At 44.7% G+C, this 8249-nt stretch overlaps 4 non-coding genes across 4 annotated transcripts; all 4 read left to right on the forward strand.

Moving 5' to 3' along the window:
* Nucleotides 1–1464: 1464 nt before the first annotated feature.
* Nucleotides 1465–1626, forward strand: LOC135481714 (U1 spliceosomal RNA). The gene has a single exon (XR_010446179.1). It is a non-coding gene; the product is annotated as a U1 spliceosomal RNA (small nuclear RNA).
* A 1805-nt stretch (nt 1627–3431) lies between these two features.
* On the forward strand, nt 3432–3593 carry LOC135481715 (U1 spliceosomal RNA). The gene has a single exon (XR_010446180.1). It is a non-coding gene; the product is annotated as a U1 spliceosomal RNA (small nuclear RNA).
* Nucleotides 3594–5398: 1805 nt separating this feature from the next.
* Nucleotides 5399–5560, forward strand: LOC135481717 (U1 spliceosomal RNA). The gene has a single exon (XR_010446181.1). It is a non-coding gene; the product is annotated as a U1 spliceosomal RNA (small nuclear RNA).
* A 1805-nt stretch (nt 5561–7365) lies between these two features.
* On the forward strand, nt 7366–7527 carry LOC135481718 (U1 spliceosomal RNA). The gene has a single exon (XR_010446182.1). It is a non-coding gene; the product is annotated as a U1 spliceosomal RNA (small nuclear RNA).
* The last annotated feature ends 722 nt before the right edge of the window (nt 7528–8249 follow it).

Raw genomic sequence — 8249 nt, forward strand, 5'->3', positions numbered from 1 at the left:
ATTTTTTTTTGTTTGAAAGTTGTCCGAATTCCCCCCCACAGGAGGTGGTGACTTCGGACATTTACTTTACACCAACACATAAACGAGATAAGCCAACCAAAGGGTTGGTTTCGGACTTTAATTAGGTTTTTAAAAAATACAAATTTTAACTTAAACATCTCAGGATGTTTGAAAAGTTATAAATGCACGTGTTTTGCTTAACAATGAAACAAATTTGAGAAACCGCAATCACGTTTACACCATTTGGGAGCATAATTTTACAGTTTAAAAACAAAAGCTATGCAACACACAGTTCAAATACGGAACAGAACGTCTCTAGAATTCCTTTTGTTGACTATGGGATCCATTCACTGGCGTCAGCCGCAAATTTGAGCAGACCTCTTCGCAGTGTTTGTGGTTGATTAAGTGCTCCAACTATTTGGTCGAAATCCACTAATGCACAGTCTTCTTCTTTGGGGTGAACAAATACATTTGTCTGCAGACTTTTTCTTCTTAGAAAAGAAACCTCAAGATCCCCATCTGAATAATACACGGTGTCGATCCTTCCGATGAACAGTTTCTTCACACGATCCCCGAGCCGCACTAATACCCACTGATCTACATGTAACTCCTTAATTGACTTCACGTTAACCACGCCAGTTAGTCCAGTCCTTCCACTGCTTCGCTGAGCATTTCCCGATGACGAGGTTCCCTGGACACCTTCTGTTTCTATATTATCGCAATGGCTGCTAACCCCTTTATCGGAATCTCCACCTTCTGTGCTCTCAGACGACGCTTCTGTAGATTCCTCTTCTCCTGAACTTGTTTCCTCGGAGTCACTAGTTTCACCGTTGTCATCATCATTGTGGGATAAATCCTCTGAAGAAACACTTTTTCCCGGCTCAACACGAAGACGCTTTGCTCGTTTCTTTGGCTGTTTACAATCTGCACCACGCATGTCTTTCAACAACGCTATTAATGCGCCATCCACTCCATGGCCTCCTGCTCCTTCAGGAGTTTTCTCGGTTTCCCTGGGAATCCTATCAAGAACAGGGGTTGGGTCGTGAGGGACAATGCCGCACTTTTTAAACGCAGATTTTACATTTTCGCTCTGAGTGGTAGATAATTTCTCTGAAAGTTCATGAAGTAGCCGTGGGAATACATCTTTTGCAACAATAACGATACTATTCTATACTTTTATTGGCTCACTGTCCGAATTCACCACGTTGTCCGAAGTCACCCCAATTTACGGTACTGATGGACAGAATATAACCAAAGGAGTGAAAAAGGTTTTAACACTGACAGAGATTGGGTGCCAAAGGAAAATGAGGAAAGCTCGTATTTGACGAGAGACAGAACACCCACTCAAGTCTCGTGCGCACTTCGTGCGTTTTGTGCCGGGCCAAGACGGCCAGCCATTTGCGGTTCGCCCAAGCCGGACACGGGCCGTCTTACACCAGTTTGAGTGGTGAGGCAGATCAAATCATACTTACCTGGCACAGGGGCTACCGTGATCAATCAGGCGGTGCCCCCAGGGCGAGGCCTTCCCATTGCACTTCGGTGGGCTGACCCCTGCGATCGCCCCAAATGTGGGCGACTCGGGTGCGTAATTTTTACTCAGGGGGACTGCGTTCGCGCTATCCCCTTTCATGAACCTAAGTGAAAAACAGAATACAAACATCAACACTTGTCCTTAGTCGGAGATGCGCGTCTGGATTAGACAGCCACCACTGCACTGCTGTGTACAGGCACGTGCGCACTTCGTGTAGGGTTGGTCGCAGACGTTTGGCATGCATGTGACAGCGGCATCCAAGGCAAGTTTTCTGCACGTACCGTAAGCTGGGGTGAATTGGGACGATTTTTTTAGTCTTTTCTTTCTGTGCTTCAGAATATCTGATATAATAAGGACTTTTTCTTCTTATCAGTTTGCATTTAATATATGGGTTCAGCCAGCATTAGTACAAGTCTTAAATGTATAAGAGTCTGCGATTTTTTTTTGTTTGAAAGTTGTCCGAATTCCCCCCCACAGGAGGTGGTGACTTCGGACATTTACTTTACACCAACACATAAACGAGATAAGCCAACCAAAGGGTTGGTTTCGGACTTTAATTAGGTTTTTAAAAAATACAAATTTTAACTTAAACATCTCAGGATGTTTGAAAAGTTATAAATGCACGTGTTTTGCTTAACAATGAAACAAATTTGAGAAACCGCAATCACGTTTACACCATTTGGGAGCATAATTTTACAGTTTAAAAACAAAAGCTATGCAACACACAGTTCAAATACGGAACAGAACGTCTCTAGAATTCCTTTTGTTGACTATGGGATCCATTCACTGGCGTCAGCCGCAAATTTGAGCAGACCTCTTCGCAGTGTTTGTGGTTGATTAAGTGCTCCAACTATTTGGTCGAAATCCACTAATGCACAGTCTTCTTCTTTGGGGTGAACAAATACATTTGTCTGCAGACTTTTTCTTCTTAGAAAAGAAACCTCAAGATCCCCATCTGAATAATACACGGTGTCGATCCTTCCGATGAACAGTTTCTTCACACGATCCCCGAGCCGCACTAATACCCACTGATCTACATGTAACTCCTTAATTGACTTCACGTTAACCACGCCAGTTAGTCCAGTCCTTCCACTGCTTCGCTGAGCATTTCCCGATGACGAGGTTCCCTGGACACCTTCTGTTTCTATATTATCGCAATGGCTGCTAACCCCTTTATCGGAATCTCCACCTTCTGTGCTCTCAGACGACGCTTCTGTAGATTCCTCTTCTCCTGAACTTGTTTCCTCGGAGTCACTAGTTTCACCGTTGTCATCATCATTGTGGGATAAATCCTCTGAAGAAACACTTTTTCCCGGCTCAACACGAAGACGCTTTGCTCGTTTCTTTGGCTGTTTACAATCTGCACCACGCATGTCTTTCAACAACGCTATTAATGCGCCATCCACTCCATGGCCTCCTGCTCCTTCAGGAGTTTTCTCGGTTTCCCTGGGAATCCTATCAAGAACAGGGGTTGGGTCGTGAGGGACAATGCCGCACTTTTTAAACGCAGATTTTACATTTTCGCTCTGAGTGGTAGATAATTTCTCTGAAAGTTCATGAAGTAGCCGTGGGAATACATCTTTTGCAACAATAACGATACTATTCTATACTTTTATTGGCTCACTGTCCGAATTCACCACGTTGTCCGAAGTCACCCCAATTTACGGTACTGATGGACAGAATATAACCAAAGGAGTGAAAAAGGTTTTAACACTGACAGAGATTGGGTGCCAAAGGAAAATGAGGAAAGCTCGTATTTGACGAGAGACAGAACACCCACTCAAGTCTCGTGCGCACTTCGTGCGTTTTGTGCCGGGCCAAGACGGCCAGCCATTTGCGGTTCGCCCAAGCCGGACACGGGCCGTCTTACACCAGTTTGAGTGGTGAGGCAGATCAAATCATACTTACCTGGCACAGGGGCTACCGTGATCAATCAGGCGGTGCCCCCAGGGCGAGGCCTTCCCATTGCACTTCGGTGGGCTGACCCCTGCGATCGCCCCAAATGTGGGCGACTCGGGTGCGTAATTTTTACTCAGGGGGACTGCGTTCGCGCTATCCCCTTTCATGAACCTAAGTGAAAAACAGAATACAAACATCAACACTTGTCCTTAGTCGGAGATGCGCGTCTGGATTAGACAGCCACCACTGCACTGCTGTGTACAGGCACGTGCGCACTTCGTGTAGGGTTGGTCGCAGACGTTTGGCATGCATGTGACAGCGGCATCCAAGGCAAGTTTTCTGCACGTACCGTAAGCTGGGGTGAATTGGGACGATTTTTTTAGTCTTTTCTTTCTGTGCTTCAGAATATCTGATATAATAAGGACTTTTTCTTCTTATCAGTTTGCATTTAATATATGGGTTCAGCCAGCATTAGTACAAGTCTTAAATGTATAAGAGTCTGCGATTTTTTTTTGTTTGAAAGTTGTCCGAATTCCCCCCCACAGGAGGTGGTGACTTCGGACATTTACTTTACACCAACACATAAACGAGATAAGCCAACCAAAGGGTTGGTTTCGGACTTTAATTAGGTTTTTAAAAAATACAAATTTTAACTTAAACATCTCAGGATGTTTGAAAAGTTATAAATGCACGTGTTTTGCTTAACAATGAAACAAATTTGAGAAACCGCAATCACGTTTACACCATTTGGGAGCATAATTTTACAGTTTAAAAACAAAAGCTATGCAACACACAGTTCAAATACGGAACAGAACGTCTCTAGAATTCCTTTTGTTGACTATGGGATCCATTCACTGGCGTCAGCCGCAAATTTGAGCAGACCTCTTCGCAGTGTTTGTGGTTGATTAAGTGCTCCAACTATTTGGTCGAAATCCACTAATGCACAGTCTTCTTCTTTGGGGTGAACAAATACATTTGTCTGCAGACTTTTTCTTCTTAGAAAAGAAACCTCAAGATCCCCATCTGAATAATACACGGTGTCGATCCTTCCGATGAACAGTTTCTTCACACGATCCCCGAGCCGCACTAATACCCACTGATCTACATGTAACTCCTTAATTGACTTCACGTTAACCACGCCAGTTAGTCCAGTCCTTCCACTGCTTCGCTGAGCATTTCCCGATGACGAGGTTCCCTGGACACCTTCTGTTTCTATATTATCGCAATGGCTGCTAACCCCTTTATCGGAATCTCCACCTTCTGTGCTCTCAGACGACGCTTCTGTAGATTCCTCTTCTCCTGAACTTGTTTCCTCGGAGTCACTAGTTTCACCGTTGTCATCATCATTGTGGGATAAATCCTCTGAAGAAACACTTTTTCCCGGCTCAACACGAAGACGCTTTGCTCGTTTCTTTGGCTGTTTACAATCTGCACCACGCATGTCTTTCAACAACGCTATTAATGCGCCATCCACTCCATGGCCTCCTGCTCCTTCAGGAGTTTTCTCGGTTTCCCTGGGAATCCTATCAAGAACAGGGGTTGGGTCGTGAGGGACAATGCCGCACTTTTTAAACGCAGATTTTACATTTTCGCTCTGAGTGGTAGATAATTTCTCTGAAAGTTCATGAAGTAGCCGTGGGAATACATCTTTTGCAACAATAACGATACTATTCTATACTTTTATTGGCTCACTGTCCGAATTCACCACGTTGTCCGAAGTCACCCCAATTTACGGTACTGATGGACAGAATATAACCAAAGGAGTGAAAAAGGTTTTAACACTGACAGAGATTGGGTGCCAAAGGAAAATGAGGAAAGCTCGTATTTGACGAGAGACAGAACACCCACTCAAGTCTCGTGCGCACTTCGTGCGTTTTGTGCCGGGCCAAGACGGCCAGCCATTTGCGGTTCGCCCAAGCCGGACACGGGCCGTCTTACACCAGTTTGAGTGGTGAGGCAGATCAAATCATACTTACCTGGCACAGGGGCTACCGTGATCAATCAGGCGGTGCCCCCAGGGCGAGGCCTTCCCATTGCACTTCGGTGGGCTGACCCCTGCGATCGCCCCAAATGTGGGCGACTCGGGTGCGTAATTTTTACTCAGGGGGACTGCGTTCGCGCTATCCCCTTTCATGAACCTAAGTGAAAAACAGAATACAAACATCAACACTTGTCCTTAGTCGGAGATGCGCGTCTGGATTAGACAGCCACCACTGCACTGCTGTGTACAGGCACGTGCGCACTTCGTGTAGGGTTGGTCGCAGACGTTTGGCATGCATGTGACAGCGGCATCCAAGGCAAGTTTTCTGCACGTACCGTAAGCTGGGGTGAATTGGGACGATTTTTTTAGTCTTTTCTTTCTGTGCTTCAGAATATCTGATATAATAAGGACTTTTTCTTCTTATCAGTTTGCATTTAATATATGGGTTCAGCCAGCATTAGTACAAGTCTTAAATGTATAAGAGTCTGCGATTTTTTTTTGTTTGAAAGTTGTCCGAATTCCCCCCCACAGGAGGTGGTGACTTCGGACATTTACTTTACACCAACACATAAACGAGATAAGCCAACCAAAGGGTTGGTTTCGGACTTTAATTAGGTTTTTAAAAAATACAAATTTTAACTTAAACATCTCAGGATGTTTGAAAAGTTATAAATGCACGTGTTTTGCTTAACAATGAAACAAATTTGAGAAACCGCAATCACGTTTACACCATTTGGGAGCATAATTTTACAGTTTAAAAACAAAAGCTATGCAACACACAGTTCAAATACGGAACAGAACGTCTCTAGAATTCCTTTTGTTGACTATGGGATCCATTCACTGGCGTCAGCCGCAAATTTGAGCAGACCTCTTCGCAGTGTTTGTGGTTGATTAAGTGCTCCAACTATTTGGTCGAAATCCACTAATGCACAGTCTTCTTCTTTGGGGTGAACAAATACATTTGTCTGCAGACTTTTTCTTCTTAGAAAAGAAACCTCAAGATCCCCATCTGAATAATACACGGTGTCGATCCTTCCGATGAACAGTTTCTTCACACGATCCCCGAGCCGCACTAATACCCACTGATCTACATGTAACTCCTTAATTGACTTCACGTTAACCACGCCAGTTAGTCCAGTCCTTCCACTGCTTCGCTGAGCATTTCCCGATGACGAGGTTCCCTGGACACCTTCTGTTTCTATATTATCGCAATGGCTGCTAACCCCTTTATCGGAATCTCCACCTTCTGTGCTCTCAGACGACGCTTCTGTAGATTCCTCTTCTCCTGAACTTGTTTCCTCGGAGTCACTAGTTTCACCGTTGTCATCATCATTGTGGGATAAATCCTCTGAAGAAACACTTTTTCCCGGCTCAACACGAAGACGCTTTGCTCGTTTCTTTGGCTGTTTACAATCTGCACCACGCATGTCTTTCAACAACGCTATTAATGCGCCATCCACTCCATGGCCTCCTGCTCCTTCAGGAGTTTTCTCGGTTTCCCTGGGAATCCTATCAAGAACAGGGGTTGGGTCGTGAGGGACAATGCCGCACTTTTTAAACGCAGATTTTACATTTTCGCTCTGAGTGGTAGATAATTTCTCTGAAAGTTCATGAAGTAGCCGTGGGAATACATCTTTTGCAACAATAACGATACTATTCTATACTTTTATTGGCTCACTGTCCGAATTCACCACGTTGTCCGAAGTCACCCCAATTTACGGTACTGATGGACAGAATATAACCAAAGGAGTGAAAAAGGTTTTAACACTGACAGAGATTGGGTGCCAAAGGAAAATGAGGAAAGCTCGTATTTGACGAGAGACAGAACACCCACTCAAGTCTCGTGCGCACTTCGTGCGTTTTGTGCCGGGCCAAGACGGCCAGCCATTTGCGGTTCGCCCAAGCCGGACACGGGCCGTCTTACACCAGTTTGAGTGGTGAGGCAGATCAAATCATACTTACCTGGCACAGGGGCTACCGTGATCAATCAGGCGGTGCCCCCAGGGCGAGGCCTTCCCATTGCACTTCGGTGGGCTGACCCCTGCGATCGCCCCAAATGTGGGCGACTCGGGTGCGTAATTTTTACTCAGGGGGACTGCGTTCGCGCTATCCCCTTTCATGAACCTAAGTGAAAAACAGAATACAAACATCAACACTTGTCCTTAGTCGGAGATGCGCGTCTGGATTAGACAGCCACCACTGCACTGCTGTGTACAGGCACGTGCGCACTTCGTGTAGGGTTGGTCGCAGACGTTTGGCATGCATGTGACAGCGGCATCCAAGGCAAGTTTTCTGCACGTACCGTAAGCTGGGGTGAATTGGGACGATTTTTTTAGTCTTTTCTTTCTGTGCTTCAGAATATCTGATATAATAAGGACTTTTTCTTCTTATCAGTTTGCATTTAATATATGGGTTCAGCCAGCATTAGTACAAGTCTTAAATGTATAAGAGTCTGCGATTTTTTTTTGTTTGAAAGTTGTCCGAATTCCCCCCCACAGGAGGTGGTGACTTCGGACATTTACTTTACACCAACACATAAACGAGATAAGCCAACCAAAGGGTTGGTTTCGGACTTTAATTAGGTTTTTAAAAAATACAAATTTTAACTTAAACATCTCAGGATGTTTGAAAAGTTATAAATGCACGTGTTTTGCTTAACAATGAAACAAATTTGAGAAACCGCAATCACGTTTACACCATTTGGGAGCATAATTTTACAGTTTAAAAACAAAAGCTATGCAACACACAGTTCAAATACTGAACAGAACGTCTCTAGAATTCCTTTTGTTGACTATGGGATCCATTCACTGGCGTCAGCCGCAAATTTGAGCAGACCTC

The sequence above is a fragment of the Liolophura sinensis genome, unplaced genomic scaffold (genome assembly GCF_032854445.1).
Source record: "Liolophura sinensis isolate JHLJ2023 unplaced genomic scaffold, CUHK_Ljap_v2 scaffold_632, whole genome shotgun sequence".
NCBI lineage: Eukaryota > Metazoa > Mollusca > Polyplacophora > Chitonida > Chitonidae > Liolophura > Liolophura sinensis.